Here is a 9,058-nt window from a genome sequence, read left to right as displayed (position 1 = left end):
CATGGCGGAGGTCACAAATTTTCATCGTGTGGGGTTTGTGGTAGATGTCAACACTTGGAGAATCTGCTGAGCTCTGTGAACCCAGGTGCGAGGTTGCAGAACTGACTATTTAAGGCCAAAGATCCATTCAAAGTGCAAGGCAGATGGATAGACTGACGTCATCAAATTTGGAAAGTTCCCTGGGACGGTTCAGCTCCTCCATGCAACTGACCTCAGGACACCGCCTTCTCTAGCATCCTGGAAGAGGCCAGGTTTCTTCATGCCTTCCACCAGAAGAGCAGAATAAGGTGCATCCAGAAGCTTCTTCCATCACCAACGAGGCAGCAAGAGCCCAGGTACTCAGGAGGCTGAGGCAGGAGGATGGTAAGTTCAAGGCCAGCCTCAGCAAGTCAGCAAGACCCTGTGTCAAAATCACAAATAAAAAGGACTGGGCATGTGGCTCCTGGTGGAGTTCCCTGGGTTCTGGAAAAAAGAAAAAGAAAAAGCAAGGCAACGCATCTTCTCTCACTAGTCTTTTTCCATCTGGGGAAACATAGCTATTTTTCATGAAAAATGTTTTTTTTGTGAGTTTTAAATGAATTTACATAGATATATATTTTGGAGTTTTATTAAATTTCTAATATGATAAATTAATATGAACTGTTTAAAGTCCTCAATGATTTTTGAATGTGTAAACCAGCCCTAAGACCAACCGTGTGGAGAACCACCCTCCGGGGCCTGCAGCAGAAGCACTCTCAGCGAGGAGCCCCCACAGGTGGCAGTGGGTGACACCAATCCAGTGACTTGGGGACCAAGCCACCCACAGTCTCGTTATGTGAAGCTAGTTTCTGTCACTGGAGCTAAGAATGCATTTCCTTTGAGGGTGGTGCTGCATTGGAAGAGGGACTTACCAAAGGCACAACAGGACCCTAGGATGCCTGCCTCGGGCACCTCTCCAGGGCTGGAGAGCAGGGAGGGGTTGCGCAGGAAGATGGCCTCCCCTGTCCCGGAGAGAAGCCTTGCTAGCCCCTTGCTCCCTGGCCCTGCACCCCCAGCTGTTCTCCTCAGCAGCTGACCAGGATCGGCCCCGTCCTGAAGGAGCCCAGGCAGCACCTCCTGGCTCATGCCACACCCAGGGCAGGAGATGCAGGAGGGAAGGAGGAGAAGGTGACTCTCCCTGAGCCACAGAAGGACATGGCTGCCCACCGGCTGAGGGTTGCTGGCTGAGGGAGAGCGAGAGACAGAGAGAAAGAGAATCATCAGAAGCCCCTCACACCTTGTCAGAAGCACACCGGGCACAGACACTTGGGCAGGTTGTCTTCCTGGATGTGGCTGTCCACGTGGCTCAGGTGTGAGGATGCAGGGATGAGTCCATGAAGTGACCCGGCCCAGCCCCGAGCCACCTGCACTCAGGACTGAAGATGACGGAACAGCTGCAGGGGCGTGGAGGAACACCAGGGTGGAGAAGCCACCAGACTTGCTGCTGAAGGGGGGGCCGGACCTGGCTGGGGGCCATGGAGGTTCCATCCAGCACCTGAAGGAAATCAAATACACAAGCACTTGGACCTCCAGGGCGGGTGGCCCCGGACACGAGGCCACTACCAAGAAGAAATATGGAGTTCCTCTGGTCATGCAAGCCGGACACTGTAAGTTAGCCAAGGAGACCTTCTTACTAAATATGCCTTTGGGATTTAATATGCTAATGAGCTTCGGAAGTCTCCAAGAGGGTGAATTAAAATGAAGTTGTCCCCAAAACTTACGGAACAGCAGCATTGTTTTTAAGGTGACATCTTTTACAACTCATGATTTGGGGAAAATTTTGGAAAATGCTGCTCTTCAAGACACAAGTGATAATGGGGAAAAAAATACTTGGCCACGTCATGAGCATGACACAGTCAGACGCTGGTAAGAATCACAGAAGGCACTCATGGTTTTTGTGATAAGTCCAGCACCTCTGCACGTCCCTGCCTGAGTGTTTATTTGCATAATCAGAAGTAAAACCTAGAAACTCAGGCATCTGTCATCTCAGAAAGCCACACGCTGTGCCAGTCCCTCCTTGGAGTTGGGGCTCCCTGGAGCCACCCATCCAGCGCTCGGCCACAAGGGCCGGACCCCAGCCCCTGTGCATCCTGCAGGGCGGCCGGGAGCTGCTACACTCCAGGTGGACCCTCATCCCCAAGGCCTCCCCATGTCCTGTGAGAAGTGTCCCTGAGCTCCTGCTGCTGACCCAGCTCCACCAGGAGAAAAGGAAGGCCGCAGGGAGCCCAAGGGGAGCAAGCGCTGGCCCCGCTCCTGCAGCAGCTCACCCAGCCCAGCAAGCCCGTGTGCAGGCAGGCCTCGCTCCACAGATCACTCCAGCTGCCCAGCTGAGACCCGCGTCCTCCTGCTGAGTTTGCATGGGAACAGACCAAGAAGGCAAAGGGGAGAGTGGGTGGGCACGCACAGGAACCAGGAGTGAAAGTCACTCCCTGTGATCTGAGAGATACTAAGGATGGGGCCCAGAAGTACCTCTGCCTGGGACCTCACAAAGCGCCATCCACTCCATCGTTCCTCTAAGCATGTGAGCACTGAGCTCAGACTGGCACGTGACGCCCAGGCATCCCATGGAGCCACTGCTCACCCAGCATCCACACCCACCGGGCACCCTCCAGCTGCTGGAGATCCGGGAATAAGCATGTGAAACTGTCCCCAGAGTCTGCGTCCGGCCATGCTTATCTACAGTAAAAAGTGTCAGGTGTTAGTTCACAGCCTGCCCAGAACTGGGTTGGAACAAGAGGTTGTTTGGGGGGTGGTCCAGGAGATGGAGCCCAGAGCTGGGTGGAGCAGGCCAAGACAGCCCCCCGACAGCTGGGAAGGCAAGAAGTCTAAAGACACCCAGCTGCAGACCCAGGGAGTGTGTGTGTGTGTGCATGCACCATGGCCCACTCAGGTCTGGACACCCACATGTGTGTCCAGGCACCATGTTAGGGAAGGATATTAAAAGCAGGCAGGCAGAAAACCCAGGCATGTTCGCCAACCTCAAGGTTTGTCCTGGGCCCGCCCCAACCAAAAATGATACAAGAACAAGACATAAATGGATCCCAACCAAGCACTTTGCTGAGCACGGCCGCCGTCCCCACAGTGAGTCTGATGTTCCATTAACCACGGACGTCTGCTATGCTAATTGCAAGGGGCACCTGGGAATTCTACGACAGCACACACTTTTAATGGGGGAATAAAAATTCTGAGGCTGACGATATAGTTTTGAAATAAGTTTGGGGAAGTAAATTGGTGGAAGAAATTTGGCAGGATCTTCAGGACTGCTGCCTGGTCTAGACAGCCCCAGAGCTCGTGCCCAGGCCCCCGACCCTGTCCCAGCACAGCGGAACCCCCCAGGGAGGGCCCTGGAGCCAAGGAATCAGGCGACCTCTTCGCACGGGGAGCTGTGGGACCCCAGCGGAGTGTGTGTGGGTCTCTGTTTTACAGAGCATCTCATCAGTTATCAAAAACTCAGGAGGGATTGTTGTCCCCCTTCTAAAGACACAACATCAAAGGCCACAGGACAACACATCCTCCTTCTTCCCTGTCCCACAGGTAGACTGAGAAGTAGTGTAGCCATGGAAAGAGAGAAGAATGAGACAGACAAACAGAAAAAAGCCTCTTGGGGAACCACAGTTCTGCTGCGACCGCCCCAGCCCCCCCACCCAGGGCTCTGCTGCAACCACCCACCACCACTCACAGCTCTGCAGTGACCACCCCAGCGCCCCCCATGGCTCTGTGGTGACCACTCCACCACCACCCAGCTGCTGCAGAGTGTCTCCCTAAAACGGCCAAAAGGGTACTTCCCGTTCCTCCTGCTCTCCTGTCCTCTTATCGAGACTGCTCCTGAGGGGTGGACTCCAGTTTTCCCCCTCCTGAATCCCGCTGGGCTGGTGACTGGCTTGTCCCCTGGGAGCATGTCAAGGGACACCAGGCTTGGGCAGTGAGCTTCCCAGCAGCAGGAATGGAGCAGAGGCTCAGCTGTGTCCCCACCCTAGTGCCCAGAACTGCTACGGTGCCTGTTTTACCTTCTCGAGAGCGCGAGGGTTGCTACTAGGTTTCAAGGACGTCTGTCACTCACTGTCACACCACTGAAATCAATGTGAAAACTGATACTGGAAACGGGGTTGCAAGGAAACCGGTCCAGTCTGCTGCCCAGGGACGCAGAGCTGCTGCCAGGCAGGTTTAGGGCGGCCAGCTGGGCGCCCTGTTCCCAGGCCTGGGACCCACTGAGCCGACGGCAAGGCTGCAGAGGAGCTCATGGTCTAGACCATGGCGAGCCATCTGACGGGCTAGCAGTCCCTACGGCCTTCCTAGGGGTGGAGCTGGTCAGTGGAGTCTACTGGACAGCGAGACAGAGGGCAGGCGAGGAGACTGCAGAGGGCCAGACCCAGGTGTCCGTTAGGTGCTCCTGCAGATAGCAGTGGTCAGGGTGTGTGATCGGGAACTGATCGGGAACTAAGGATCGAAGGCAGGAGTCAGAACGTTCTCGGAACATCCCCCAGGACAAGCTCGCCAGGCGGGACCCAGAGACTCCTTAGAACTGCTTGGCTGTGACGCCGCGCTGGCCAATCTCCCTTGCAGATCAAAGAAGCACCCGGATCCCACGCCCAGCTCCAACCCACCACGGCCCACTCCTATCGTGAGTTCATAAGAAAAACAGGAAACTATGGGGGAGCCCAAGAATTTCCTGTGCAAATCAAATCCCCCAGAGGGCTGGCTTTGCTCTCGGAACCCCCCAGGCAGGGGACTGACTCACAGGCATCTCAGCGACATTCCTGAAACCAGCCTTTCACAAATATAGTTCCCAAGACACGAAACCAGCAGAGAGCCAAGATTTTACAATACAGGGGCTGCAAGAAAAACCCCTCACAGTGACAACCACCCCAAATCTCCAAGTACAAGTATCAGGGTCTTGGTGACGGCTGAGAATGCACAGGGACATTGTCCTGGGCGGCCGGGAAGGACAATGAGCCAGGTAAGCTTTCTCAGAGGATGGACCAGTGGCCACCCTTCCGTTGGACTGTTTTTAAATGGCTTTTGATGTTTGAAATTGTCATGGGCTGAGCAGAGACATAGGCGGCAGGCCCTGCCCCCAAGACCAGGGCACTCCTCCCTGATCTGCGCCCAGAAGCTGTGTCTGTCAAGGCCTGCACTTCGGGGTGGGTCTGCTCCTCTCGTTGGTCCTGGACAGGGCAGGTGCAGCTTCCCCAGTGATTTTGAGGGTGGTCTGGTGTTTCTCACCTGCAGATAGCAAACAGCAAGCAATGGTGATGGCAGGTCACACAGCGTGGTGCCTCACACGGGTGAGGGCTTGCATGTCTGTGTGAGCAGATCTCGTCATGATCACAGCGAACGGTGGCGGTGCACCTTTGCGATTGTCTGTCAACCGACAATATCAACTTGGACAACGAGTAAAATCCCCTGCCCGTTTTGATATTTTGGGATCATACATTCTCTATTGTATAAGCTGATTTGACAATGAATTGATCTTTGTGTTTAAGACATAATCATTTCTTCCATTTTTTCAAACTTCTAATTGGAAAGGCGACAGAGAAGCATAGTCCAAAAGCTGTGAGCCAAAGCAGCGCCGTGGAGTTCTCCGGGAGCATCTCCAGTCTTGCACACGTCCACCATTCAATTGAAAAGGTCCTTAGCTTCTCTTAGTTAACGTGAATCGTTTTTGTTTTGCTTTGTTTTGTGTAATTCTGCTTGGAGGGATATTTTTAATGTAATTTCTGCCTAAATCAAACATCCCCTCTGAATGTTAATTTTTAAATGTCAAAATTTGATGAACCATAAATCTGGAAAGTAAGATTACAATATGCTTAAATTTGAGGCAGAGAAGAGGAGGAAAAAATTCTGGGGATTGTTATGGAAACTCCATGAAGAGAAATTGATAGAAATCTATGACGGTGATGAGCTGAATAAATACCAATGTCCATGTGTGGGAAATTTTTCTTAAAACTTGCTCGTGTATTATTTTGATCCAGTTTTCTGTGGCATTTGGTGCCATAAACCTTTTGAATTTTATCTTTAAATAAATAAAAATGCTATGGAGATAAATATCTTGGAGATGAACAGGGCCTGAAGAATAGTGGCCCATGGGTACCTGTAAAACCTTGTGGAAATGTGGAAAGCAGCATTTCACGTGAGCTCCTGGCAACTTGGAAACGCATTAAGAGACAAGATGTGCAAAACCAGCTGCTCCCGCCTCTCTGCATCTGCACCTTCGCCTACCTGCTGCCTGCAGAGCCCCGGATCCCCTCCATGTGCTTCTGTGGCCACGGTAAAGAAAACGGTGCAACTGCACACTGTCAGGGCAAGGTGGCTAAGAGGTCAGACCCGCAGGGTAAAGCCCTGAGTCCCAGCTGGACGCACTGGTCTGGTGGGAGGAAGTCTTGACTGAGCCCAGAGAGAAGAAGCGCAAATTCGAATTAGGACCCCAGGACCAGCGGCAGTGCCTTGGCCTGCAGACACCCTTCAGTCTTTACAAGAGGCTGCAACTGACCAGCTCTGCTTTCTGGAGGAGAAGTGAGGTCATTTCGTTCCCTGGCTGTTTAGTGTGTAAAGAACAGAGACGTGCCAAGTTGCGTAAATCAATTCTCCTAATGTATTATACAAATGGCAGTCCATTCTCCCATGGGATCAGTCTTCTGGACAATAGTGTCCCTACATTAACTCTATTGTACACTGAGACATGAAAGGAAGGTACACGTGGAGGATCATAAGAGGAGGAGAAAGGAATTGTCCCCTGGCCACCTGTGGCTTTGGCCAGGGTCTCCAAGCCTCCAGGATACCTCCCCACTCCCCTTGGGTGAGGGGCACAGAGACTGGGATGAGAAGCAGGCCATCAGGCTCTGGAGGTTTATGATCACGACCATCGGGAGCTCAGCCGTGCAGCTGGGCCTGGTGGAGGAATGGAGGACGAGCCCCGCTGTCGGGATCCCCACAGTGCAGTCTCCCCCACAGTGCAGTCTCCTCCACAGCCTCTGCTCCAGGACACAATTATGCCACGATGTGGCTTCTGCCCCCACTGTCCTCCCCGTCACTCCGTCCCTTTGCCTCCGAGGTACAGAATCCACCCTGGGGGGCTCTGGGGAGTTACCCCAGCCTGCAGCTGCAGAGAGGCCAGGCTGCCCTGGACACATGAGTGGACCTGGCAGAGCTTGGTCAGCACAGTCAGCCAAGGAAGGCCTGGAGAGCCACATTCAGGTCTTGGGGTTACTTTTCTTCCTCCACACTTGGACCTGCTTCCCCATCCCACTGTGTGTCCAAAAATCTACAAATCTTTCCAAAAATGTGCATGTGGCCTATCTCTGTGGAATCAGCCAGGCCAGAATTTGTGGCTTAAGGTCAGAGTTAGTGCTCTGAAATATGGTTAATTTTGAACTGGGTGCAAAGTTTCCCTGCACTTGGATTTTACTTTAACTTCTGAAGTTAATCTTCCTGAGGTTACGGAGAATCTCCATGGAGTTAAATCCAGTGGAATTGGTTCAGACCCCATCTGTTTTGACCGTCTGTAGCCTTTGGCACCATTGACTGTTATTCTCTCCTTCTTGAAATACCCCCTCCCTTTGGTTTCCAGAAACTGCTCCGTTGGTTTTCCACTCCTCTCCCCGTCTTCCCGGCTGGCTCAGCCTCCCACACCCAGTCACTGAACGCTGCAAAGTTCATTTCTAGTCACTGGGTTCGCTCTGGGTATCCTGCAGCCATGCCATGAGCTCCGGATTCCAAAATCCAACCTCTGTTCCTTCTGAGATTCCTTTGGTCCCCTGTTTCTGGCTTCCTCCTTGATGACATGTTGGAGGGAGACCAGCTTCAACACGATGCACAGCTGAACTTACATCCCCCCAAACCTCGTCCTCTTGCTGCAATTCAGCGAGGAAAGCCACCCCCCACAGCCTGGAGTCCTGTGGCCGTCCCCGTCCGTGCTCTCACTACCTGTGAGCTCTGGGGCTGGGGCTGGGATGTGCCTGGGGTCCAGCTGCTGAAGGCTGGTCCCCACTGCCAGTGTCCAGAGGGGGCCTTGGGGAGGGGTGGGATCATGAAGGTTGACCTCATTGTGGTTGGGACCACTGAAGGAGCCCAGCCACGTGGCAGCCACGGGGACGAGGAGGAGATGGTGGGAACGGTAGGGGGACCCAGCTGACAGGACTGGCTGCTGGGGACAGGCCCTTGGGACTATATCATGTCCCTGGCCCTTTCACTCCTTTCTCTCCCACTGCTTCCAGGCGGTGATGAGGTGAGCGGCTTCGCCGGCCTCACCTGCCACCATGACGTCCTGCCTCAACACAGGCCCAGAAGCAATGCAGCCTCCCGGCTGTGGACAGAAACCTTCGCGACCAGGAGCCAAAAAACTCTTCCCTCCATCAGTATGATTTTCTCAGCTATTTTGTCACAGCAACGAAATGCTGACGACACCAGGTACAGCGACACACACCTCAAACCCCAGTGGAATGGGAGGCTCAGGCAGAAGATCCCAAGTGTGAGGCCAGTCTGGGCCACTTAGTGGGACCCTGTCTCAAAATGATTTTTTTAAAAGATTGGTTGAACAAGGCTCCTAAAGCACAAGAAATAAAACAAAAAATCAGTAGGTGTGGATGGCATGAAATTAAAAAGCTTGTATTCAACAAAGGAAATGAGGTTGAAGAGAGAGCCTACTAAATGGAAGATCTTCGCCATCTCCCCCTCAGATGGGGCATTAACATCCAGACTATGTGAAGAACTCAAACCACTTAACACCAAAATAAAAAATAAAAAACCTAATTAATAAACAGGAAAAAAAACTAAATAAAAACATCTCCAAAGAAGAAATACAAATGGCCAACAAATATATGAAAAATATTCTACATCTTTAGCACTTAGGGAAATGCAAATAAAACTAAACTATATTGGGGAGTGGAAGCACCATGTGATCCAGCTGTCCCACTCCTCAGTACATATCCAAAAGATCTGAAATCAGCCTACCACAAGGATATAGCAATGTTCACAGCACCACAATTCCTAGAGCCAAGCTATGGAACCAACCTGGGTGCCCTTCAACAGATGAATGGGTAAG

At 52.5% G+C, this 9,058-nt stretch overlaps 1 long non-coding RNA gene across 1 annotated transcript; it reads right to left on the bottom strand.

Annotated features, from left to right (window-relative positions):
• Positions 1-224: 224 nt before the first annotated feature.
• Positions 225-3,072, bottom strand: LOC308631539. The gene is made up of 3 exons (XR_014018246.1): positions 2,488-3,072; positions 1,256-1,513; positions 225-400 (listed from the first exon to the last, which is right to left on the bottom strand). It is a non-coding gene; the product is annotated as an uncharacterized lncRNA (long non-coding RNA).
• Positions 3,073-9,058: the final 5,986 nt, after the last annotated feature.

The sequence above is a fragment of the Spermophilus citellus genome, assembly GCF_964194105.1.
Source record: "Spermophilus citellus genome assembly, chromosome: 12".
NCBI lineage: Eukaryota > Metazoa > Chordata > Mammalia > Rodentia > Sciuridae > Spermophilus > Spermophilus citellus.
Note: the sequence above shows the minus strand (reverse complement) of the source record. Positions and strands in the feature narration are given on the sequence as shown.